The 25,385-nt window shown below is 40.8% G+C and overlaps 1 protein-coding gene and 1 non-coding gene across 2 annotated transcripts in view; one reads left to right on the plus strand and one right to left on the minus strand.

The window, feature by feature from the left end:
• Positions 1–25,385, minus strand: part of LMNTD1 (lamin tail domain containing 1) — a 505,938-nt gene that overhangs the window by 237,806 nt on the left and 242,747 nt on the right. The gene's annotated exons all lie outside the window — the stretch shown is intronic.
• TRNAR-CCU lies at positions 3,638–3,709 on the plus strand. The gene has a single exon. It is a non-coding gene; the product is annotated as a tRNA-Trp (tRNA).

Consider the following 25,385-nt stretch of genomic DNA (forward strand, 5'->3'; position numbering starts at 1 on the left):
CAGTCCTGGGTGTTCATTGGAAGGACTGATGCTGAGGCTGAAACTCCAATACTTTAGCCACCTCATGTGAAGAGTTGACTCATTGGAAAAGACCTTGATGCTGGGAGGGATTGGTGGCAGGAGGAGAAGGGGACAACAGAGGATGAGATGGCTGGATGGCATCACTGACTCGATGCACATGAGTTTGGGTGAATTCCAGGAGTTGGTGACGGACAGGGAGGCCTGGCATGCATGGGGTTGCAAAGAGTCGGACACGACTGAGCGACTAAACTGAACTGAACTGAACTGATGCCTAGTGGAAGCAAAACGTAAAGACAGCATAGACGTAGTGTCTAAGTCCCCATCTGGTAAGAAGACCTGTGCTAGGAAGAGTTGTGCTCATGCTTAGTCACTCAGTCATGTTCAACGCTTTGCGACCTCATGAACTATAGCCTGCCAGGCTCCTCTGTCCATGGAGCTTTTCATGCAAGAATACTGGAGTGGGTTGCCATTTCCTCCTCCAGGGCATCTTCTCTGCCTAGGGATCAAACTCATGTCTCCTGTGGCTCCTGCATTGGTGGGCAGATTCTTTACCACTGAGCCACCTAGAAAGCCCCATTTGGTCATTATAGGAATGATTAAAACAGATATTTCCACTCTGGAAGTTTTCTGAGCCCTACTAGATGTTAGAATACCAATAATTACTGTACAAGTTTATCATGTACTTATTATGCACCAGACACTGTGATAAACCTTTGTTTGTGTTATCTAATTAATGCATATAGCAACTCTCATGGTATTATTATCCCAATTTTATATATGAGGCCAGAAGGCTTGCTTAAGAAAACTCTCACGGTTGCACATAGCAACTCTCTAATGTTATTATTCCAATTTTATATATGAGGCCAGAAAACTTGCTTAAGAAAACCCTAACTTCTTATTGAAGCCAACTTCCTATTACTCTCTAACTGCATCCCTTCAGTTAAACACAGCTCCATTTTAAATTCATGATAGTGAACTTTAAGGGATTTCTTGATGTGCCAGCATTCATATTATATTTCCTTAGGTCATTAACTTTTACACCTGTAGGCAATTATTCACAACTTCGCCTAAAATTTCCAACCCCTCCCTCATATCCTTGCTCTCAGGCAATTACTTTATCTTCTATTCTACTGAGAAAATAGTCAGAAGAGAAATTCTGAACCTTCAGACTCTGCGTTCTCTCTTGTCACTATAGATGAACTGTGTGCTCTGTGTTCCTGTCTCAGGCAACCTTTCTTGTGCCTCAGATTCCACCCTCTCCTACTCCAGAGCATCTTCATCAAGTCCCCCATTTCTGGTCTGCATTATTATTTTTTCTTTTCACTGTATCATACCTATCAGCATACAAACTTGCTGTTATTCTCCCACCTCAATAAAACAAAACAAATGATCACAAAAGTAAAATTTCTCTTCCCTCCCTAGCCACTAACTGTATATTGTTACCTTTATAGCAAAATTCATTTGTCTAAACTTGCTCTCTATGGCACCCCACTCCAGTGCTCTTGCCTGGAAAATCCCATAGAGGGAGGAGCCTGGTAAGGCTGCAGTCCATGGGGTCGCTAAGAGTCAGACACGACTCAGCGACTTCACTTTCACTTTTCACTTTCATGCATTGGAGAAGGAAATGGCAACCCACTCCAGTGTTCTTGCCTGGAGAATCCCAGGGACGGGGGAGCCTGGTGGGCTGCCGTCTATGGGGTCACACAGAGTTGGACACAACTGAAGCGACTTAGCAGCAGCAGCTCTCTCTGGGGCTTCCTAGGTGGCGCTAGTGGTAAAGAATTCACCTGCCAATGCAAGAGATGAGGGCTAGATCCCTGGGTTGGGAAGATCTCCTGGAGTAGGAACTGGCAAACCATTCCAGTATTCTTGCCTGGGAAATCCCATGGACAGAGGAGACTGGCAGGCTACAGTCCATGGGATCGCAGAGTCGGACACGACTGAGCCACTGAGTACAGAGCTCTCTCAAGTTCTTCTCATTCTCTTTAAAACACACTATACACAGATCTTGCTACCCTGACCCTAGTTAAGTTATTCTTGCCAAGGTCACCAATGACCTCCACATTGCTAAATTAAATGGTCAATTCTTAGTCCTGTTTGCACCTGACTTTTCAGCAGCATCTGACACAGTGAATCACTCTCCCTTGTTGGTATACATTCCTCCATTGGCTTCCTGTGGTTCTCCTCCTACCTCCTAACTGCTCCTTCTGCTTTTCTGGTTCCTCATCATCTATCCAACATTCCTAACAGTAGCGTGTCCAAGACCCAGGTCTCAGTCCTCTTCTTTTCTTGATCTTCTTTTACTCCCTCAGTGATCTTATCTCCTGGTTCTAGCTATCTTTTTTCTGCTAATGACTTTCAAATTCTTATCTCTAGCCTATGTTACTCTCCTGCATTCCAGACTCAAATAACCAACCACCTACTCTCTTTCTCCCTTTGAGATCTTAAAGTTAGCATGTACAAAATCAAATTTCTGATCTTCTTCCCATATCGGCCACAGTTCTGGCAAGAAACAGATTGTTGTTGTTTAGTTGGTAAGCTGTGTCTGACCCTTTTGCAACCCCATGGACTGTAGCCCGCCAGGCTCCTCTGTCCATAGAATTCCCCAGGCAAGAATACTGGAGTGGGTTGCCATTTCCTTCTCCAAGGGATCTTCCTGACCCAGGGATTGAACCCACATTTCCTACATTGGCAAGCAGATTCATTACCATTGAGCTACCAGGGAAGCACAAGAACAGGCAACACACTTAATTTTGGTAATTTGAGGCCATTTTAATAAAGGAGCTGTTTACAGGATGTAGGGAAGCCACAAAGATAGCACGATACTCCAGTGTAACAAAGGCAGTATTGTCCCATCAACTCTGAAGGATAAAGGAATAAACGGAGGAAGCCATGGTTACTGGGGTGCAGAGGGAGGAGAAGAGAGACAGAAATAGAGAGACAGGTAGAAGGTCAGCTGAAAGGAGCTGTGACCCTTGTTGGAGGCGTATGTGTTTAAAGTAACTCCTCCGACCCTTAAATCTCTTAGTATTTCCAATTAACTGAACATACCTGGAAAGCCAAAGTGCAGAACTGAGGAGCTCTGTAGAAGTCAGTCTCGTGGGGAGACTGAACAAAATGAAGAAGGCTAGACAGTGAATCTAACAGGGACAAATAAAAAGATATCCTGCCCAGCCCCAAAGCAACTCCACCTAGGGTCTTCCCTTCTATCAGCTGATGGAAAAGCCCTCCTGCTTTTTGCTCCAAGAAAAAAACAAGGAGTTGTCTTTGATTCTCTCACTTTGAATCTATCAGCCAGTCTATCTCATTGACTCTACTGTCCAAATGTATTCAGACTGCTTTCATTTATCTTAAGTGAATATTTTCTAAAATATCATTTTAATTTCTTTAGTGATTTTTATTACTGTATTTTTGAGTTATTTCCTTAATGGTTGTTCTGGGGCTTACCTTATTAGAACTAGTTTGAGATTTATACTAATTTAATTTCTATGAACTATGGAAATATTACTTCTATTAGATCTGTTCTCTTTCTCCGTTTTTGGTGATATTATTGTTATACTAATTGCACATATAAATGTTACAAATCCAAAATTACATTGTCATAATTATTGGGGCTTCCCTGATGGCTCAGAGGTTAAAGCGTCTGCCTCCAATGCAGGAGACCCGGGTTCGATCCCTGGGTAGGGAAGATCCCCTGGAGAAGGAAATGGTAAACTGCTCCAGTATTCTTGCCTTGAGAATCCCATGGACGGAGAAGCCTTGTAGGCTACAGTCCACGGGGTCGCAGAGAGTTGGACACGACTGTGCAATTTAGTCTTTTAAAGAAGCTGAGAGGGAAAAATAAGAATAGCAAATGTACACTTTTATCTTTAGTTATATTAATCTTCTTATTTATTGTCACCATATCACTCCATTTTTTCCTATAAATTTGAGTTAGCATATAGAGGCATTTCCTTAGCTCAATACATCTTTGCTATGCTGTGCTGTGCTGTGCTTAGTCATTCAGTCATGTCCAACTCTTTGCAACCCTATGGACTGTAGCCAGCCAGGTTCCTCTGTACATGGGATTTTCCAGGCAAGAATACTACAGTGGGTAGCCATTTCCTTCTGGGGATCTTCCCAACCCAGGGATTAAACTCAGGTGTCCCACATGGCAGGCAGATTCTTTACCATCTGAGCCACCAGGGAAGCCCCAATACATCTTTGCTTCTACTTAATTCTTTTTTCTATTATTGGCAATTATATTCCATTTTTATATGTTATAGGGCCCAAAATACATTATATACATATTATTTTACACAATTATTTTTAAAATCAGTTCAGAGAAGGATAAAAATATGCACTTATACTGTTTTTTTATAATTATATCAACTACCTTTCTCAGTGATCTTTGTTTTTTCGTATGGATTCCAATTAATATCTAGGGCCACTTGCTTTCTGCCTGAAGGACTTCCTTTAAATATTTCTTCTAAAGCAAATCTGCTAGTAGTAAATTCACTCAGACTTTATCTGGGAATGTCTATATGTCTTTATTTCACCTTCATTCCAAAAAATAGTTTTTCTGGATACAGGATTCTTGACATATATATATATATATATATATATTTCCCATTGAGCACTTGCCTCCATTGTTTCTAAGTTAGCTGTTAATCTCATTGCATTTCCTTTGTAAGTGACAAGTCACTTTTCTCTTGCTGATTTCAAGCTTTTCTCCTTGTCTTTGGATTTTAGACATGTGTTTACTTGTATATTTTTTGTGTTTATCCTACTTGGAAATCATTGGATGTATAAATTCATGTTTTAAAATAAGTTTCATTAGTTTTCAGCTGTTATTTCTTCAAATATTTTCCTTCTCCTTTCTCTCTCTCCTCTTCTACTGGTATTCCCATTAAAACCATGTTGGTGCACTGAACGCTGCCCCACATTTCTCTGAGACCACAGGTACTCCGAGACAACAGTGGTTTTGGCATGGCTCTTTCTGATTGTCTCTTCTTGAGCACACCTAGTTGTCAAGTGCCACTAATTGCAGACTGATTGCTTTATTGTTTTCAACAGTGCATTGGTACATAAATTACTACCGAGACTAATCCAATCCAAATTTGGCTCTTTGAAACGCATAGTTCCCAAAGTCAACATGTGAGATTTGAACTGACTCTAGGAAGGCTTTTCCTAGCCATGGCTTTCCCCATATCTTTCTGGAAAGCTACCTGGCCTATAGTTTAGCCTTTACTTCCAAAGAATCTGTGAATCTGACCTTTCACCAAGACTTCCACTGTTTTTGAGAGTGACCTTAGTCTTGAATGGTTGCAAATGACATCTTTGGGGAGGAATTTCGAACTCTCTGTTGTATGGCTTGCTCTTCCTCTTAGGCAAAAATCTCTTAGCCATGTCATTGATGTTATGGATGGGCACAAATAGTACCCTTCTCTCTGAGTCACATTCCACTTCAGGAACTGAGCATTTAGTGGTTGGCAAGTCAGCAGCCCCAGGTCTCACTGGCTCACCTCTCTCAGCATAGAACACCTACCCTCACAACCAAGGAAAGAGCAATCAGGGCTCTAGTATTCTCAGTGGTGCCATGGCCACAGAATAGCCTCCATCCCATGAGTGGTGGTTAGACAGAAGGAGCCTCCAATTCCTAACCACATGCACCAGGAATTTAGCTTCACCAGTAGGTGACTGAAGGCAAGATGAACAGTATTCACTTATTACCTTTCCCCAGAAGGTAGCCCTTCCAACTGGGGGCTTGGCAGAGAGAACCTGTTCATGGCTGTACAAGTTTGGAGCACAGTTTCTGTATCACTGAGCTGGAAGGGAACTCAGGGTTCTTGGCTCAAATACCACAACTTGTAGTTTTTACCAAGTTTCAGTAGATTTCTTGAATAAATGTTTCTTTATCTGCTGTATGCTCTCTGGGCCATTTCCTGAGACCCTAAATGGTTGATTTAAAAAAGTAATTTTTCCCACTGAGTCCAAAAAGCAATTTCTTCATGTCTGGGTCTCCTTTGCTGCCCTACACATAGGATCAGTGGAATAAAGAGAGTGGGATGATTTGAGAGAATAACATTGAAACATACACATTGCCACATGTAAAATAAATAGCCAGTGAGAGTCTGATGTATGATGCAGGGCACCCAAAGCCTATGCTCTGTGACAACCTTGAAGGGATGGGGCAGAGAGGGAGGTGGAGGGAGGGTTCAAGAGGGAGGGGATATATGTATGTCTATTCAATTCATGTTGATGTATGGCAAAAACTATCACAATATTGTAAAGTAATCATCTGACAATTAAAAGAAAAAGAAAAAAACTATTAAAAGGTAATAGATCAAAAGTAATAATAATAATTCTTACCAGTTTCTGTGGGGAGGAGATCTGTGAAACTCCTCCCACTGTCATGCCAGAAGTAGAAATCTCTTCCAAAGGAAGCTTTTAAAACAGAAGTCAGACCATGCTATTCCTCTTAGAATCCTCCAAATAACTTCCCTTCTCCCTTAGAAGAAAAGCTAAAGTCCCTACAATGGCCTATCAGACCCTGTGACCTGCCTCCCTCTTCCAAACTCTCTGACATCATTTTGTACTTCTCTCTCTTCCTGTTTACATTGTTCTAGCTACTCTTGCCTCCTTACTGTCATCAAACACAGCAGCAAACTTCTGCTACCAGGCTAAACACTTGCTGTTCCATCTTCCCAGACACTCTCCCCTTAGATGGCCACAAGGCCAATCCCCTCATCTCCTTCAAGCAATTACTCATATAATCACCTTCTCAATGAAAGCTACCTTGCTTACTCTATTTAATATTATAAAACACTCCTGATCCTTTCAGCATCCCCAAACCCTTTATTGAAAAAAATATGTACATTTAACTTTTAATGTGTTATACAATGTGTAAATAAATTAAGTTTATTGTTTTTATTGTTAGTCTCCTTCAGTAGCAGTGTTAGCATCAAGAAGGCACAGATATTTCTCTCTTTTATTCACCAGTACCTTCCTATCGTCTAAAACATCTAGTGCCTATTACTAGCAAATACTGAATAAATATTTGTTAAACAAGTATTGATTTTATGAAATAGTGGAGTCAGGATTTGATCAAGAGATTATGCTTTTAATCATGAACCTATGCTAGGATCACTTTCAGCTATTTAAATAAAACTCTTGGGCCGAAACAATATTTCACAAACGTGTATCAGTCGGGTGAGTTCTTACTGTTTATTTTAAAGATGCTTGGAGAGCTTCAGGTGACTGATGTCATTGGCAGGCATCTCTGGAGAAATACAAACTATAATGTCTAGGAAATAAAAAGGAGAGAAGTTGGGGGCAAACTTTAGAGTCAACTAACAGAATGATCATCTATATAACCATGGAAGATGAGACTTTAATCTATTTTGCTTTTTAATTGATTTTTACTTGATGTTTGAATTTGTTCCCAAAGAACTTCTTAGTAATAAATTCAGATATCAGATCGTTAACAAGGCTTCCAGTTGATAAGGATTCGTTTGGACAGCTTTTTGTAAACCATCGCCATTTGTTAGTTTAAAATTTCATGGCAGATCTCATTATAAGAAAGCATAAACTGAGATCCAGTACTGGACTTGGGAATGGAAAGGAAGGTTGGCATTTGTTTTATGCAAGTGGACCTTACTCTGGATGTCTGCTAAAATAAAACTCATGGGTTGAACTCACATTTTTACAAATATTTGCCAGCATAATAAGTTCTTGGAGCAAAAAGAAGTATAATTTTCCAGGTCATCTCTGAAAAGAAAAATATCAACTCTGCCCTCAGGGTTTTTCCTTTTTGTTTCTCAAATATTATGATCTGTATTTCTGCAAAGATGCCTGCCAATGACTTCAGTCACCTGAAATTCTGTAAGCACTTTGAAAATGAACACAAAAGAACTCATTTGGGGGCATATGACAATCCACTTTCTTCCTTCTTGGTTGCACAGCTTGTGTTTCTGTCTAAAGCTTCTCTGCCCATTTCCCTCTATCTCTGGAGCATAGACCTTTGTGAACCTCTGTGTCCTTGAGAATTCTACTTTCCTATCGATTTGTGCAAATTCTGATAGCTATTCTTCACATTGCCTAAAGACACCAGCCAGCTGCATTAACCTTTACTGTTTGTAGCCTTTTAGCCTAGATCTGTGTTCCTCAACCCTGGATGCATATTAGAATAACCTAGAGAATTTTTTTTTTTTAATGCTAATACCCAGATTCTACCCTTAGGTTCTGACTCAGCTTTGTAATGCGGACTGGTACTGTTACAGTTTAAAAACTTCTTGGTGGATTTTAAGCTCAGCCAGAAATGAAACCCATTAAGTCTAAGAAATTTAGCCTTCCTGGGTCCTAATTTCCAATAAAAATATTAGAAATTACCTTTACCGTTCATATTTATACTTTATCTTAGTATAACTTAAATTTTTAGTATAACTTGATTTAATAATTTTCATTTTGAAGTCATTAATGGACTGGCTTCAGTCTTCCAGACACTAAATTTTGCTACTGATAAGGAGTTGAACTTACCTCCCACCCTCATGTAGCTTTGGGTATAATTATAATATAAAGGACAAGATGGACTCTGAACAAGAAATCACAAGAGCATAGAGTGATCACAGTAGTCACTGACTCCTTAGGAAAGATGATTGTGCCTCACTCCATCACTAGAACCTCAGTGTAATGAGAGATGTATTGATAAGTGTATATTGGGTATTTGAGTGACAAGCCTATGGTTTTTCCAGTGGTCATATATGGATGTGAGAGTTGGACTGTGAAGAAAGCTGAGCACTGAAGAATTTATGCTTTTGAACTGTGGTGTTGGAGAAGGCTCTTGAGAGTCCCTTGGACTGCAAGGAGATCCAACCAGTCCATCCTAAAGGAGATCAGTCCTGGGTGTTCATTGGAAGGACTGATGCTGAGGCTGAAACTCCAATACTTTGGCCACCTCATGAGAAGAGTTGACTCATTGGAAAAGACTCTGATACTGGGAGGGATTGGTGGCAGGAGGAGAAGGGGACAACAGAGGATGAGATGGCTGGATGGCATCACCGACTCTATGGACAAGTTTGAGTGAACTCCAGGAATTGGTGATGGACAGGGAGGCCTGGTGTGCTGATTCATGGGGTCGCAACTGAGCGACTAAACTAACTAACTAACTAAGACACAAAACTATTGAGTGGAATATTAAAAAATGTGTTTCATTTAATAAACTCCCTCTTTCAATGACAATACATTAGCAAAGATTCTTGCACACCTTGGTATGAAGTGCTTTAATGAGACTTTCAGTTCTCATCAGTCATCTACTTACTCAAGCGCTGACTTGTATAAAAAGGATGGTGGGACATCTGACTCCCTTAGAGATATTTGCCTTTAGGGATCTGTGGATTAACAGATCAAGAAATGTCCGGAAGGTAAAGTAAAAGAAGTAAGAGGTAAGAGGGGAGTTTTCTCCAGGTGTGTCCCTCTGTGTGGGCCTTGATTTGCCAAGCTTAGAATCTCTGCACTGTTACTTAGAATGTTCTCATCTCTATCCTTGTGTGACTGGTCCTACTTGTCATTCAGATCTCAGCTGAAGTTGTTGTTGTTTAGTCTCTCAGTCACATCCAACTCTTTGAGACCCCATCAACTGTAGCATGCCAGGCTCCTCTGTCCATGGGATTTTCCAGGCAAGAATACTGGAGCAGGTTGCCATTTCCTTCTCTACTCAGCTTAAGTATCACTGTATAAAAATGTAAGCTGGAATTTGTTTTGATTAGGCATGGTAAGAATTGCATACATAGAAATGATTACTATGAGGAAATAAGGTTTTTATACTCAGAGGTCCCTAGAAACAGAATGCGTAGCACACAGGGGGAAGCACTGAAACAAAAAGGAAACAGAAAGGACAAGAGGAAAGCATGGTCCTGAGCCTTTATTGTGGTTTTCATGGGGAGGAATGAGCAAAGCAGTATAAGCCCCCAAGTAAGTTTAGGATAGGATAGTTTGAATAATTGTCCTAGTAGTCTGGCACCAGTCTTGGGTAATTTGGGGAAGGGAATAGTGTCCTGCACCGCAGAAGCCTGATAAGAGGAGGTGATGGAGGGTTAGGGTTAGGGTTAGGGTTAGGTTTTCATAGCAAAGCATGCCCCCTGGGGAATCATCTGCTATCTGCAGGATTAGCTCAGGGTGGGGCAGTCTCTCCAGGATTAGAAAGGCCCCAAGATCACATCATAAAACACAGAAAATGGAAAACATGAATATCCTAATCACCTCCTCAAAGAGGCTTTCCCTGATCTCCCCAGGTAAAGCGATTAGCAGACACATTCTATCTCCGCACTCCACTTTAATTCCCCCAAAATACTCCTCCTCTGATATTTTTCTATTTCTATAATGGCTTATTTACTCTCTTCTCCCATTGTAAGAATAAAAACATTGTTCATCTTGTTTATTTATTTACCTTCAGTATTTAAATCAGGAATACATGTAAACATTCAATAAATATTTGTTGAATTAAATGCATGCTTTCCTCTCTTCTACTTCGTGTCATTACAGGTGCTGTGAGAATCAGCACAAAGTTTAACACCTTAACTATGGATTTTTCTCTTTCTAAAACCTTCAGAACATTGTTCCTAGAAAACCACAAAGGTCAATGGTGTAAGAACATGAGGAGAGGAAATGGGGCAGAAAGGTTCTCAGCTCACAGAGACCTATGAGTCCACTGACGATAAAGGAAAAGAGGGCTGGTAACAGGAGGAAGGTAGGCAGCCTGTGCAGTATCACTTGAAATTTTTTATTTGGAGTTTAACTTCATTCATTCTTGTTTATGCAAAAACTCCATACTGCTTACCTACATGTCAGGAAATAAAATATTCTCTAATTTCCCTAGAAAGGAACGTCATTAAGTCTTTTCTCTGTGTACTCTGTGCTGGGTCTGAAAGAATACTGTTGGGGTCTCACATCTGGAGAAAGAAATGAAGGAGCTAAGGTAGTCCAAGGAAGCACAGAATGTATTCAAAGACATTTAGACACTTGTACATGTCAAAAGATGGAGCCTATTATACAGAGTAAAGTAAATCAGAAAGAGAAAAACAAATATGGTTTATTAATGCATATAAATGGAATCTAGAAAGATGGTACTGACGAACTTATTTGCAGGGTAGCAATGGAGATGCAGACATACAGAATAGATTTGTGGACCCAGGAGGGGAAGGAGAGTGTGGGATGAATGGAGAGTAGCATGGAAATATATACATTACCATGTGTGAAACAGCCAATGGGAGTCTGCTGTGTGACACAGGGAGCAATTCTGTGACAATCTAGAGGGGTGAGATGGGGTGGGAGGTGGGAGGGAGGTTCAGAGGAATGAGACATATGTATACTCATGGCTGGTTCATGATGATGTATGGCAGAAATCAACACAATATTGTAAAGCAATTATCCTTCAATTAAAAATAAAATAAATTTTTGAAAAAAATGGTCAATAAATGGACTCAGTATGGAAAATTTGAGGCTTCTGAGTTTTACTTCCTCCACGTAGAACTTTCAACGTATGTATTTATTGAATGAGTGATTATGAGAGAAGAAAAACAGATCTGACCAGCAGAAAATCCCGATGGAGTTAAATGCCTTCAACTTAGTTAAAGATTATTAGGATTAATGCTGTGAAACACAGCGGTTCAGTTTCTCTTGTTTGTTTTCAGTGGTAAAGAAGTTGATGATTAAGAAATCCCAGAAATTGTTTAAGGCTTTCAGCACATTCATGGTTAATCTTAAAATAACATAAATGATTTTAGTCAGGGACTTTACATTCTGCAGCTAGAGAAATCGGTTTAAATTCCCTGGGGACTGAAGGAAGTATAGTTATGGTTGATACGTTTAGCTCAGTTTAGATTTTTTTTTTTAAATGATTGGCTGCATAACAGATGTCCACAAAAATGAGAGCCAAACAACAGTTTTACAAATATCAGTAATACAAAGAGAGTAGAGGGGAGAAAAAAGAGAAGCCTTAGTTTATAAACACAGCCAGCCCAGATGAATGGCCTCAAAGGGACTCACTCTAGTCAAGATATACAGATTTGCTCCTAATAGAACCCGGGGACATCGGATGCAGGCCTCTGATGCATGAGCTGGTGTGTCTTTATTTGCATATTAAATACATAAATAACCAGAAGTGCAAGGAAGAGATACAGGGGCAAATGGAAACACGACATTCAAAGGGCATATTCATCTAGTTAAAAACTAGTTGGATCACAACCAGATTCACAGCACATACAAAGATTCATCTGTTTGTCCCGGGGTCTGAATCTAAAACAAAAGCCATGCACAGTCCTCACCTGACTGAGGCAGCCCACGGAAAACAACTTGCAGATCACTTGTGTCACTTGTGTGACATTCTTTGATCACTTGTGTGACTCTCACCTTCACGCTCAGAGAACAGAACTGACGCAGGTCAGGTTGATTCAGCTAAAGTTAGGAAGCATATGTTATTATAACATTAACTGTGCCATGGTATATAAAGAATGAACTAGACATGGTATTGTTAAAAGAATTTATTTACCCTTTAAAGGGGATGGGAGACAGATGGATAGTGAAATTCTATATAAAGTGACAAGTTAAGAGATCCAGGTTTGTACAGAATGCTGGGGAGCCCAGGAGTGTAACAGAGAAGCAGAAAGAAGGTTCCCTAGTAGTCAGCTGCAAGGAGCAGAAATTCAATCTGAGACACCTTAATTGTCTGTGCCCACCTTGATGGTGGGGAAGGTGTGAAGAGATTTGTTAGTTCACTCTGTGCTTGGCTTCTATGTCAGTATCTTGCTCCCTTTAACATCAGTAACCTGGTGCTGGATGGCCTACTTTATGACTAACTCAGAAATTCCATGGAAACTGACTCCTAGAAACTTCTCAGAACTCCACGCAGGATCTGCCACGGGGCTACACAGCACTTTTCCCCCATTCACATTTTAGGGGAGTCCTTGTTTGGGCCCCTGCCTCCAGCTGCTCTTAACAAGAGACTGGGCTCTGGCATTTCTGTTAGACAGGCAAGTGAGAAGTTTTCTTCTTTGTTTATAAAAATCAAACAGGGTCAAGTTTTTTTGTTTTGTTTTTGAATATGTATGTATTTATTTATTTGGCTGTGCTGGAACTTAGTTGTGGCATGCAGGATCTAATTCTCTGACCAGGGATTGAAACTGGGCCTCTTGCATTGGAAGCATGGAGTCTTAGCCACTGGACCACCAGGAAAGTCCCAGGGTCGAGGTTTTATAACAACATTTATTCACTCAAAGTTCAACCAACATTAATTGAGCCAAGTCTTGTGTGAGCCAATTCTGGTATGGTGGCAGGTGGGGGGCAAGTTTCCCCACAATAGACAAACAAGCAATTCTCAGTGAGTGTCCTACAATTCAGCTAAATTCTGACACTGGCTTCTTGGAGGTAGTGTCAGATTCTCCAGCTCAAGGGTTCAATCCTATAAAACTGTCCCCCACAAACAACTATAGAACAGAGTTCCCAATGACCCCCTTCTTCGAGTTCCATTGATTTGCTAGGGCAGATCGCAGAACTCAGAGAAACATATTACTTCCTAGATTATGGTTTTATTATAAAAGCATACAACTCAGGAACAATCCAGATGGAAGAGATGCCCAAGGCAAGGTATGTGGGAAGGAGTGTGCAGCTTCTACTCCCTTCTCCCAATTCTCCACGTGTTCACCAACCCAGAAACTCTCAGAACGATTGAACTCAAATCTCCAGCACATCCTTCCTCCCCCATGATCAAGGGGTGGGGCTGAAAGGTCCAACCCTCTAATCACATGATTAGCCCCCCTGGCAACCAGCCCCCATCCTAGGTGCTTTCCAGAGCTCACTCAGTACCATAACAAAAGACAATTGTTATTGCTCTCAACACTTAGGAAATTTCAATGGTTTTAGGAGCCCTATGCCAGAGCCTGTACAAAGACCAAATATGTATCTCTTATTATAAATCACAATATCACAGAAGTAGGTACAGTGCACACAGGACACAGAAGTTCTGTCCTCTGGGGAGGACTTGGATGGAGGCAGTCTTGCCTGGTGGTTCAAGTGAGACACTGGAACCAGACTGTCTAGGCCTGAATTCTGGTTCCCTCTCGGTAACGTTAGTTAAGTTACTTTATTTCTCTTAATCTCAGTTTCTTTTTAAAAGAAATTAAAAATTTAATAAAATGGGAATGATAATAGTGCCTATCTCATAAGATGACTATAAAGATTTTTAAATTAATCAAAGTAGAGTACTTAACGGAGAAGGCAATGGCAACCCACTCCAGTACTCTTGCTTGGAAAATCCCATGGGCGGAGAAGCCTGGTGGGCTGCAGTCCATGGGGTCGCAAAGAGTCGGACATGACTGAGCGACTTCACTTTCACTTCTCACTTTCATGCATCGGAGAAGGCAATGGCAACCCACTCCAGTGTTCCTGCCTGGAGAATCCCAGGGACTGGGGAGCCTGGTGGGCTGCCGTCTATGGGGTCGCACAGAGTTGGACACAACTGAAGCGACTTAGCAGCAGCAGCAGCAGCAGAGCACTTAAAAGAAGGTTAAGCTCAACAAAGCCCACTGGGATCCCTGTGGAAAAATAAGATGGAATCTGGGTGATTAGACAAGGTCTTATCTCTTCTTCTGTGTTTTCCTGTAGGGGGCAGAGATCTTGCACCCAACAGATTGGATTGGAACAGCATAGAACTGCTGTTCCCAGCACCCTAACTTCAAGTCTCTTGGAGAAGTGCTACACACCTCCATTCAAGATAGTGGCAGCAGGCCATGTGCAGAGATACTGCACCCAGTACTTGGATCTGGGGTGCTATGAGTAGTATGTACAGGATGGGGGAGAATCCCACCCCTCCCTCTGCAGACAGGAACCCTATAAAGCAGCCTTGTTTATGGCCTTTCAGAGAGCATGTGCTCTAGAGCCTGAGCTTGAAACTCTCCATTCTTTGATTGAAGGATAAAGCTTTCCTTTGCTTCTGAACTGAAATCAGTCTGATTCTACTGGCACCTGTGCTACTGGGCACTGGGATCCTTACTGGGGACCGACTGCAGAGGGTTGTTAACAATAGCAAGTCTATTGTTTATTATTACTATTATCATGGAGTTTGAAAGAAAGGTTAGCAATTAAATCAGCAAAATAGTTTTAAATAGTGATAAGTACTGTGAAGGAAATAAAACAAGATTTTGACAAAGAAAGTGATTGTGAAAGTTAAGTTAGACTGTATCATCAGAGAAGATCTCTTTAAAAGGTGATGTTTAAGCTGAGTCAAGCAGACCTGGGGAACAGCATTCCAGCCAGAAGGATCTGCAAGACCAAAGACCTTACGACAGGGGCAGGATGGTGCTTGGGATATTCTACAAAGAGAATGTAAGCAGTGTGGCTAATCTAGAGAAAGACTGAAAGGTGCTGAGGTCAAAGAAATAGGGTGAGGCCAGATCATAAAAGTCTGTTATTGACTAGAAATAGATTAGTTTCTCTCAGTGATGGACCTTACACAGAGCATGGCTCCACAAGGTGTGCATAGATACTGCTCAAGTGAGGTCAGAGGCTCTGTTCTGTTTTCCCAAATCCCAGGTGCAGGAGAAAAGGGAAAATCCCCAGTCAAAAAGGGGAGTCAATGGGTGAAGCTTCTCACCACTCTAGATAAGATACAAGTGGAGAGGGAGCAAGGAGAGGTTGTGATGGTAGCTGGTGATCAGATCTTCTCTTGTCTGAAGAGTCAGAGTCCACATTCCCTGAGGGGTTCTATGTACAACAGCTTTGGAGAGTAGCTGGTGGCCTCAGGCTGTGCTCCAGAGATGGTGGAGTCCCTCTACAAAAAAAGGCAGTGTTTGGACAAAGATGCCCGCATACAAGTAACTCAAGGATTCTTTTAAAATACAGCAAAAGAGCTAATCAAGCTAGATACTAACTTCAGTATTACAATCAAATTTCTTCAAGCTCTGTGTTTAAGGCTTATGAAATTTAATTAATTTAGGGGGTGACCTCATCACCAAAAGATTTATTACGAAGTAGTATTTGGGTGAAGATGCTCAGGTGCCATAGGTAGGATAATCATATAATTCATCATCTAAGTCAGGACACTTTTGAGAGAGAAAGGAGATACTATTAATAAAAATCCTTGAACAACAGTATAAGCTAAGATTTTCTTGAGCAAATTAGGACCTACTAAGAAATTATGGGGGCTTCCCTGGTGGTGCTGGGCTTCCCTGGTGGCTCAGAAGGTAAAGCATCTGCCTGAAATTTGGGAGACCAGGGTTCGATCCATGGGTCAGGAAGATCCCCCGAAGAAGGAAATGGCAACCCACTCCAGTACTCTTGCCTGGAAAATCCCATAGACGGAGGAACCTGGTAGGCTACAGTCCATGGGGTTGCAAAGAGTCAAACATGACTGAGCAACTTCACTTTCACTTTTTATATCCCAGGTGGTGCTAGTGGTAAAGAACCCACCTCCCTGTGCAGGAGACATAAGGGACTCAGATTCAATCCCTGGGTCAGGAAGATCCTCTGGAGGAGGGCATGCCAACCAGTTCCAGTATTCTTGCCTGGAGAATCCCATGGACAGAGGAACCTGGTGGGCTACAGTCCATAGCATAGCAAAGAGTCAGACATAACTGAAGGAACTTCGCACCAACACAAGAAATTATGTACCCCTTTATGAGACAAAGACCCAGGGAAGAACTTGAGATTTATTTCAATGAGGTAGGACATCATCAGTGGGTTGAATCAGGAGAATTACACTGTCTGATTTATATATATGTTTTAAAAGATCATTCTGGCTTCTGTGTGGCAACTGGATTGTAGGGGCACAAGAAAAAGCAGAAACTTCCTAAGTTTTTGCAGTGGTCTAGGCAAGAGATAATAGAGGTTTGAACTGGGGTGAAGGGGGGAAGATGGAGAGAACTAACTATAATAAATACATAGGAGGTAGCGCTGACAGAGCTGACTATGGATTGCAGTTTGGGGATGAGGAAGGCCTGAGTCCAATAACCTGAGCCATTGAGCAGCTAAAGTTGCCATTTACTGAGATGAGAGTTTTCTTTCTGTGTCAGCAAAAAGGTGTGCAATGCCTTTAGCTTGATCAGGGGCAAGTAAATAACAATAATAGCAACAATAATAATGGCAACTTAATTGTTTATAATATGTCAAATACTATTCTAAGCACCTTACATGTATGAATTACCTAACAGTGTATAAGGTAGGTATTATTTCCAATATTTTACAAATGAGTGCACAGAGAGATTAAGTAATTTAAGTCACACAGCCAGCTGGTGGCAGAGTTTAGGTTGGATTTTTCTGATTTGGGAGCTCCAGACTCTGCCTCTTAACCCCATGTCATACTGCTTGTCTGGCTGACTCCATGATCTCTAATTTTAAACATTTGTCTCCTTTGTTGCATGCTGTTGGAAACAAGAGTCTCAGGTGATTGAATAAGTTGGCTCACCTTAAAATATTCACTGAGATTGGAACACACATCCCTCTTCCCCAGAGATGCTCAGGAAGAGAACCACTGAAATCAGAGGGACCCCACTCATCATATATGGGACTATAATTCCAAGGAGTAAAGGAATATTAATCCTGTGTCTGCTGCATTTTATTAACTAGGAGGAGGCATGTTGTCTTCCTTCCCCTCTTTTTTTAACTTATTTGAAGTAATGGGAAGCACCATGCATTAATTATCTGGAGGCAGCTCTGTAGTTTAACAGGCCATTCCGGGGGCAGATTCCTGGGTTCAGATACTAGCTTACCATGTGTCGGATGACCTTGGTATATTTCTTGACTCCATTTATGTCTCAGTTTACTCATTATCAGTAAAGTGGGTCACTATGCCAGAGACTGGCCAGTTTCTCTCCAAACACAAATCCCTTTTCTCCAGGTCACAGAGTTAGATTATATTCCCAGCCTCTCTTGCAGTTGAGTGTGACCAGATGGTGCTGACTACTAGGATAAGGACAGAAGTGATGGACGCCACCTTCAGGTCTGGCCCACATAAACCATCCACGTAACACTCCATGCTCTCCTTTTTTCTCTAGGTTCCACCAGCAGATCTAATAGAGGACTCCCCACCCACAGGGAATGACAGAACTACAGACTAGAAGGTGTCTGAGCCTCTGAATGACCTTGCAGGAGTCTTACTGCCAGGCAGGACCAATGACTTTGGACTTTGGGTAAACCAGAAATACATGTTTAGTGTGTTAAATCAGTGAGAGTTGGAGGTTGCTTATTAAAGCAGCTTGAATTATCCCAACTAGGAGAAACACCTACCTCATGGGTTACTTCAAGCACTAAAATATCTATAAAGGGTTGATGCAAATGTGCTCTCAGAAAATAAGTAAATAAATGTGCTCTCAGAACACAGAAGAAAAACTATCTCCATGGGACTTTTTGGCCCAGTGGTTAAGATTTCACCTTCCAAGCAGAGGATGCCAATTTGATCCCTGGCCTGGGAGTTAAGACCCCACATGCCTCATGGCCAAAAACATAAAATGTAAGAAATATTGTAACAAATTCAATAAATATTTTTAAAAATGGTCTGTGTCCCCCCACAAAATTCTTTAAAAAAAGACTATCTTCATGATTCTCTTTTTCCAAATCCTTTGTTACAGCTAAAGGGCAATGTGGACCTCATGGGAAATCACGGTTCTCCACAGAAAGCATCATATTGTGATTGACAACACAACCTATTTGTACACAGAAAGGCATGCAAGTAGTTTATATAAAATGAGGAGCACATCATGAATAAAGAGCAAACATGACCTGGGGTTAAAACTCTGTGCTCCAAGGCTCATCTTGCTCTTCGTCCTTCCCAGGGTCCCCACAGTCTTGGCTGTAGTCAGAGCAACAAGATCTCCCAAAGTGACTGCAGAACCTTGCTGAAGATTTAAACCAAAGGGATTATTACAACCCACTGTCTTTCTTTGGGGTAGATTCAGGCTCATGGGTGGTACCTTGTGACTCCTAACACAAGTGGACATAGAGAGGACTTTAAAAGTTAGAAAATTGATTATATTATATAGAATCAGAGATGCATGCTTAGAAATGGAAATTATTCTTGAGGGATGCTTAGATTAGATTTGCCTTTGAAAATCTTTTATTATGGCCATAAAGTCCCAGAAAAAATTCAGAGATTCAAGAGAACATTCAGCAAGTGGTCAATTAGAATTCTACCCAATAGAAAGATTATGAACGAAAGGAAGACTAGTGACTTCATAGCGGACTTGTATACTTACTTCTTTCTACACACCCTGCCAGGTGTTCTCTAGACCAATACTGCTAAATAAATCTCTTAAAATTTGATTTTATTTTTTTCAAGCTCACCTTCACGCTTTTAAGATGTTGTGCTCTGTCACCATCACTCACCAACTTGTATCTCTAATGGTATCACAAATCTTATTTTATGAGGTAGCAGTGTCAGCTGATATACTACTTGGATGACATAAAGAATACTTCATAGCCTTGTAGATAAATAAGCCTATAGGTTCACAGATAGATAATCATATACCCACAGAAACCTCTCATCATTGGAAATTTTCCAATATACCAAAAAGCGTCTAAAGTAGGAAACATCCAGAGAAAAAGCCCATTATAAAGGCTCAAAACTGTCCTACAAATATAATCCCAAGGAAGCCATAGTCACATGGCTCAGGCCCAGATGGCTGTTACATTCAGAAAATTATATTTCAGATAGGACGTCCAGTGTTTATGTACACATTTCAACATCTTTAAAGAGGATAAAAATAAAACTCATTAAAATTCTCTCTTTGGAAGGAAGGTGGTTTGGCCAAAATGTTTGCTCTGGTCTTTCATAACATGTTATGGGAAAACCTGAACTAACATTTTGGCCAACCCAATATAATGCCTTGAGCCTCTGGAAGCCTTCCACTTTCCTTCTCCAGAAGAATTGATTATGTTTCTATACCATTCCTTCCAAAAGTTCATCATTTCTTCCCAGAGCCCCTAGCAATGGATATGCCTTGTCTATAGACCCCTGGGGGCTTCCCAGGTGACTCAGTGGGTAAAAGGATCCACCTGCAATGCAGGAGACCTGGGTTCAATCCCTGGGTTGGGAAGATCCCCTGGAGGAGGGCATGGCAACCCACTCCAGTAATCTTGCCTGGAGAATCCCATGGACAGAGGAGCCTGGCAGGCTACAATCCATAGCGTCACAAAGATTCAGACCTGACTGAAATGACTGAGCACACACGCACGCATGCATGCACACAGAACCTGGGACACAAGAGCTCTTCTCTGCTTTCCTTTTCTGTCAAAAACCCATTGGCTTTGCTTTTGGCCCATCTCATCTTCATTCCATCATGAAAGTCCAAAGGTTTGCCTGGAATTGGTGGAGCCTTCCTTTGTTTGCTGGAAGGGTAAGGAACTGAGCTAACCAAGCCAGAGCCATCCTCCTAAGTTAACTCCTTTCGTCCCATCTCACCCACCAAGTATAAAGCAGTCAAGCAATGCCCTAAATGTGTACATATTGCCTGGACAGGCTCCCTTGTAAAGAGCATTCTAATTCAAAATCAATGCTTTGTAAAAAAATGCAGATAACCATTTGCCTCTGGTAAATGATTCAAGAAAGTCTGACTTGATAGCACCATCTCTCAAAAGGCTTTGCCCAGCTGAGCTTTACATAACATAAAAAAGTCCCCGTCTGTTGCCTAGTAAAAGAAGAATAGCTTATTCTCCTACTGGGACTAAATTAAAAGATGAGGCCATTTCATCATATTTAGCAGCACTCCTATAACGCACAAAAGCTTCTGCAGCACTGATTGAAAGGAGAAGTTATCATCTGGCTGGTAGAAAAGATCTTGCAACTAAAACAAAAACAGTCTCACCCTTGACTAAACATTTGCTGTTAACAATCTGTCTTCTGTATGTGCCTGGGAAAACAACAGTCCCAAACACATACACAGAAACACAAATGTTCTATTCATAATAAATCTGCTCTAAGAACAATTACCTAAGTTTTTTTTTTTTTTTCCACATTTTAAGCTACATGTTTCATAAATGAACACTGGGAGACAAATGCATCTCCTCCAGTACTGAAGGTCCTCAGGCCACTTACACTGCTGGCTTTCAAAGGGAAAAAAGAAAAAAGAAGGATGATTTTCTTAGCCCTCATTATGCTCATTATGCTGTGCATTATTTCCACAAATAGGTTGCATTAATCCAAAATTATCGTCTAGGACTTTTATCCCAGGCTTCAACTAAGAGAAGGACATTGGTCTGATTTGCCTTGCATGTGTGTAAGAACCTTACTGTGGACAAGGAATCTCTTTGTACCTTGATTTTAAAAAACTTGACCAAGTTCATCCAACTACTTCTCTTTGGACTTTAATTCTTATTTATGTGAGATTTATGTGAGATCCAAATGTTGGGTAACTATGGATAAAAAAAAGACTTCTGTCTTCCTTGTGGCAGTATAAAGAAACATTTCTTTGAACAATAGATAAAACATTTTTTGTTTTACTTCTTAAGCTGTTAAAAGAAGAAATTCCATTCTAAAATATGCAAGGACCTTCTGTATAGCACAGGGAACTCTGCTCAAAGTTATGTGGCAGCCTAGAAGGGAGGGGAGTTTGGGGGAGAATGGATACATGTATATCCACGTATAGCTGAGTCCCTTTGCTGTCCACCTGAAACTATGAAACAACTTTGGCTATACCCCATTAAAAAATAAAAATTAAAAAAATATGTTATTATTACTCACATAATGTTATATGTCAATTGTTATCTCAATAAAGCTGGAAAAATGTTAATACTTTTGCTATTTAAGAAATTGTGACTATAAATTATAATTACTTCACTTTAAATCTTTCTTACACATTGTTGAAGTGTTTTCTTTGGGAAACAAATTAGGAAAGAAAAAGAAAAGACTGTGATAAACCCATTCAAGAATATTGCTCTAATTTTCTTATTTTCCAATAACTTAAGACAATATTCCATATCTCATTTCTCTTAATATTAACTATTTTTATACAAAATGGGGAAGTTGCTTGTTACAGGCATAAAAGAAAATTCTAATTATATTTTATACTTAATAATTTCATAATTTTGAGGTTTGCTATTCTGTAACCTTCTATTTCATGTACCATTTAAAATTTCTTGCCATTTTTTTGTGAGCCTTTTAAATCACATTATGTGATTATTTTTGCTTCTTAGAAAGGAGGGCTTTTCCCATTTAGCTTGTTATGTATTGCCCTAGCATGGCAAAATCACACTCACAGATATTTAATAAAATTATCTGAAGATAAATCACAAACTGTATATGTTGCTCATGTTGTAATGAGAAGACTAGAGGAATAAAATTGCGTTATCCTTCTAGCCCTATATTTGGACTGAACTAGGCATCTATTAGAATAGTGGAGACAATCTGGAGCCTTGCACGCAAAGAAGAGAGAGGTTTGGAAGCAATCCCAAAGGGAAATGACAAACATGTTTAATTATTGGAAAATGAATCAGATGGGGAAAACAACTGCTCTTGCTTAAAGCAGAAAAGAGTTTGTTCACACATGGTTTCCAAGCAAATGAAGGGTAGTTATCTAGAGGAAGATAATTATTCATTCTCCTCTCCTCTCTCTCTCGAAAAGACTCGACAATATTTACAGAAAATAACTGTATATATAAATTTTATTTAAGTGTTTTGATGAGAGGCTGAGTCATGTCAGATTTTTCATTAGCTTTTTTTTAAGAAATTAAATTTATTTTTCACTCTTTTAAAAAATTTTTATTTTATATTGGAGTATAGCTGAGTAACATGTTGTGTTACTTCCAGGTATACAGCAAAGTGATTCAGTTACACATATCAGATCAGATCAGATCAGATCAGATCAGTTGCTCAGTCATGTCCGACTCTTTGCGACCCCATGAATCGCAGCACGCCAGGCCTCCCTATCCATCACCAACTCCCGGAGTTCACTCAGGCTCACGTCCATTGAGTCAGTGATGCCATCCAGCCATCTCATCCTCTGTCGTTCCCTTCTCCTCCTGCCCCCAATCCCTCCCAGCATCAGAGTCTTTTCCAATGAGTCAACTCTTCGCATCAGGTGGCCAGAGTACTGGAGTTTCAGCTTTAGCATCATTCCTTCCAAAGAAATCCCAGGGCTGATCTCCTTCAGAATGGACTGGTTGGATCTCCTTGCAGTCCAAGGGACTCTCAAGAGTCTTCTCCAACACCACAGTTCAAAAGCATCAATTCTTCGGCGCTCAGCCTTCTTCACAGTCCAACTCTCACATCCATACATGACCACAGGAAAAACCATAGCCTTGACTAGACGAACCTTTGTTGGCAAAGTAATGTCTCTGCTTTTGAATATGCTATCTAGGTTGGTCATAATTTTCCTTCCAAGGAGTAAGCGTCTTTTAATTTCATGGCTGCAATCACCATCTGCAGTGATTTTGGAGCCCAGAAAAATAAAGTCTGACACTGTTTCCCCATCTATTTCCCATGAGGTGGTGGGACCGGGTGCCATGATCTTCGTTTTCTGAATGTTGAGCTTTAAGCCAACTTTTTCACTCTCCACTTTCACTTTCCTCAAGAGGCTTTTGAGTTCCTCTTCACTTTCTGCCATAAGGGTGGTGTCATCTGCATATCTGAGGTTATTGATATTTCTCCCAGCAATCTTGATTCCAGCTTGTGTTTCTTCCAGTCCAGCGTTTCTCATGAGGTACTCTGCATATAAGTTAAATAAACAGGGTGACAATATACAGCCTTGACGAACTCCTTTTCCTATTTGGAACCAGTCTGTTGTTCCATGTCCAGTTCTAATTGTTGCTTCCTGACCTGCATACAAATTTCTCAAGAGGCAGATCAGGTGTTCTGGTATTCCCATCTCTTTCAGAATTTTCCACAATTTATTGTGATCCACACAGTCAAAGGGTTTGGCATAGTCAATAAAGCAGAAATAGATGTTTTTCTGGTACTCTCTTGCTTTTTCCATGATCCAGCAGATGTTGGCAATTTGATCTCTGGTTCCTCTGCCTTTTCTAAAACCAGCTTGAACATCAGGAAGTTCGCGGTTCACATATTGCTGAAGCCTGGCTTGGAGAATTTTGAGTGTTACTTGACTAGCGTGTGAGATGAGTGCAATTGTGCGGTAGTTTGAGCATTCTTTGGCATTTCCTTTCACAAGTATCTATTCTTTTAAAAATCTTTCCCCATTTAGGTTATTATAGAATACTCAGTAGTGTTCCCTGTGCTATACAGCAGTTCCCTGTTGGTGTGTACAAGTCAATCTCAAGCTACCAATTTATCCCTTCATACCCCAACCACACCCTTTCCCTTTGGTAACCATAAGTTCATTCTCTAAGTCTGTGAGTGTTTTTGTTTTGTAAATAAGTTCATTTGTATTATTTTTTTAGATTTCGCATATAAGTGTTAGTCATGTGTCAGTCATGTCCAACTCTTTGTGACCCCATGGACTGTAGCCCACCAGGCTCCTCAGCCTATGGAATTCTCCAGGCAAGAATATTGGAGTGGGTTGCCATTTCCTTTTCCAGGGGATCTTCCCGATTTAGGGATCAGACCCAGGTCTCCTGCATTGCAGGCAGATTCCTTCCCATCTGAACCACTAGGGAAGTACTTCTGCATATAAGTGATATACGATATCTGTCTTTGTCTGACTTACTTCACTTAGTATGATAATCTTCCAGTCCATTCATGTTGCTGCAAATATCATTATTTCATTCTTTTTAATGGTTGAGTAATATTCTATTGTTTATGTGCCACATCTGATTTATCCATTGGTCTGTCTATGGACATTTAGGTTGCTTCAATATCTTGGCTATTGTAAATGGTGCTGCAATGAACACTGGTGTGCATGTTTTCTTCTGAACCATGGTTTTCTCCAGATATATGGTCAGGAGTGGGATTGCTGGCTTGTATTGTAGCTCTCAGAGAAGGCAACGGCACCCCACTCCAGTACTCTTGCCTGGAAAATCCCATGGACGGAGGAGCCTGGAAGGTTGCAGTCCATGGGGTCGCACAGAGTCGGACACGACTGAGCGACTTCCCTTTCACTTTTCACTTTCATGCATTGGAGAAGGAAATGGCAACCCACTCCAGTGTTCTTGCCTGGAGAATCCCAGGGACAGGGAAGCCTGGTGGGCTGCTGTCTATGGGGTCGCACAGAGTTGGACACGACTGAAGTGATTTAGCAGTAGCAGCATTGTAGCTCTATTTCTAGCTTTTTAAGGAACTTCCATACTATTCTCCACAGTAGCTGTACCAATTTACACTTCTGCCAACAGTGTAGGAGGGTTCCCTTTTCTCCATAACTTCTCTAACATTTACTGTTTGTAAACTTTTTGATGATGGCCATTCTGACTGGTGTGAGGTGATATCTATCTGTAGTTTAGGGTACAAAAATTTA

The sequence above is a fragment of the Bubalus bubalis genome, chromosome 4, assembly GCF_019923935.1.
Source record: "Bubalus bubalis isolate 160015118507 breed Murrah chromosome 4, NDDB_SH_1, whole genome shotgun sequence".
Lineage (NCBI taxonomy): Eukaryota > Metazoa > Chordata > Mammalia > Artiodactyla > Bovidae > Bubalus > Bubalus bubalis.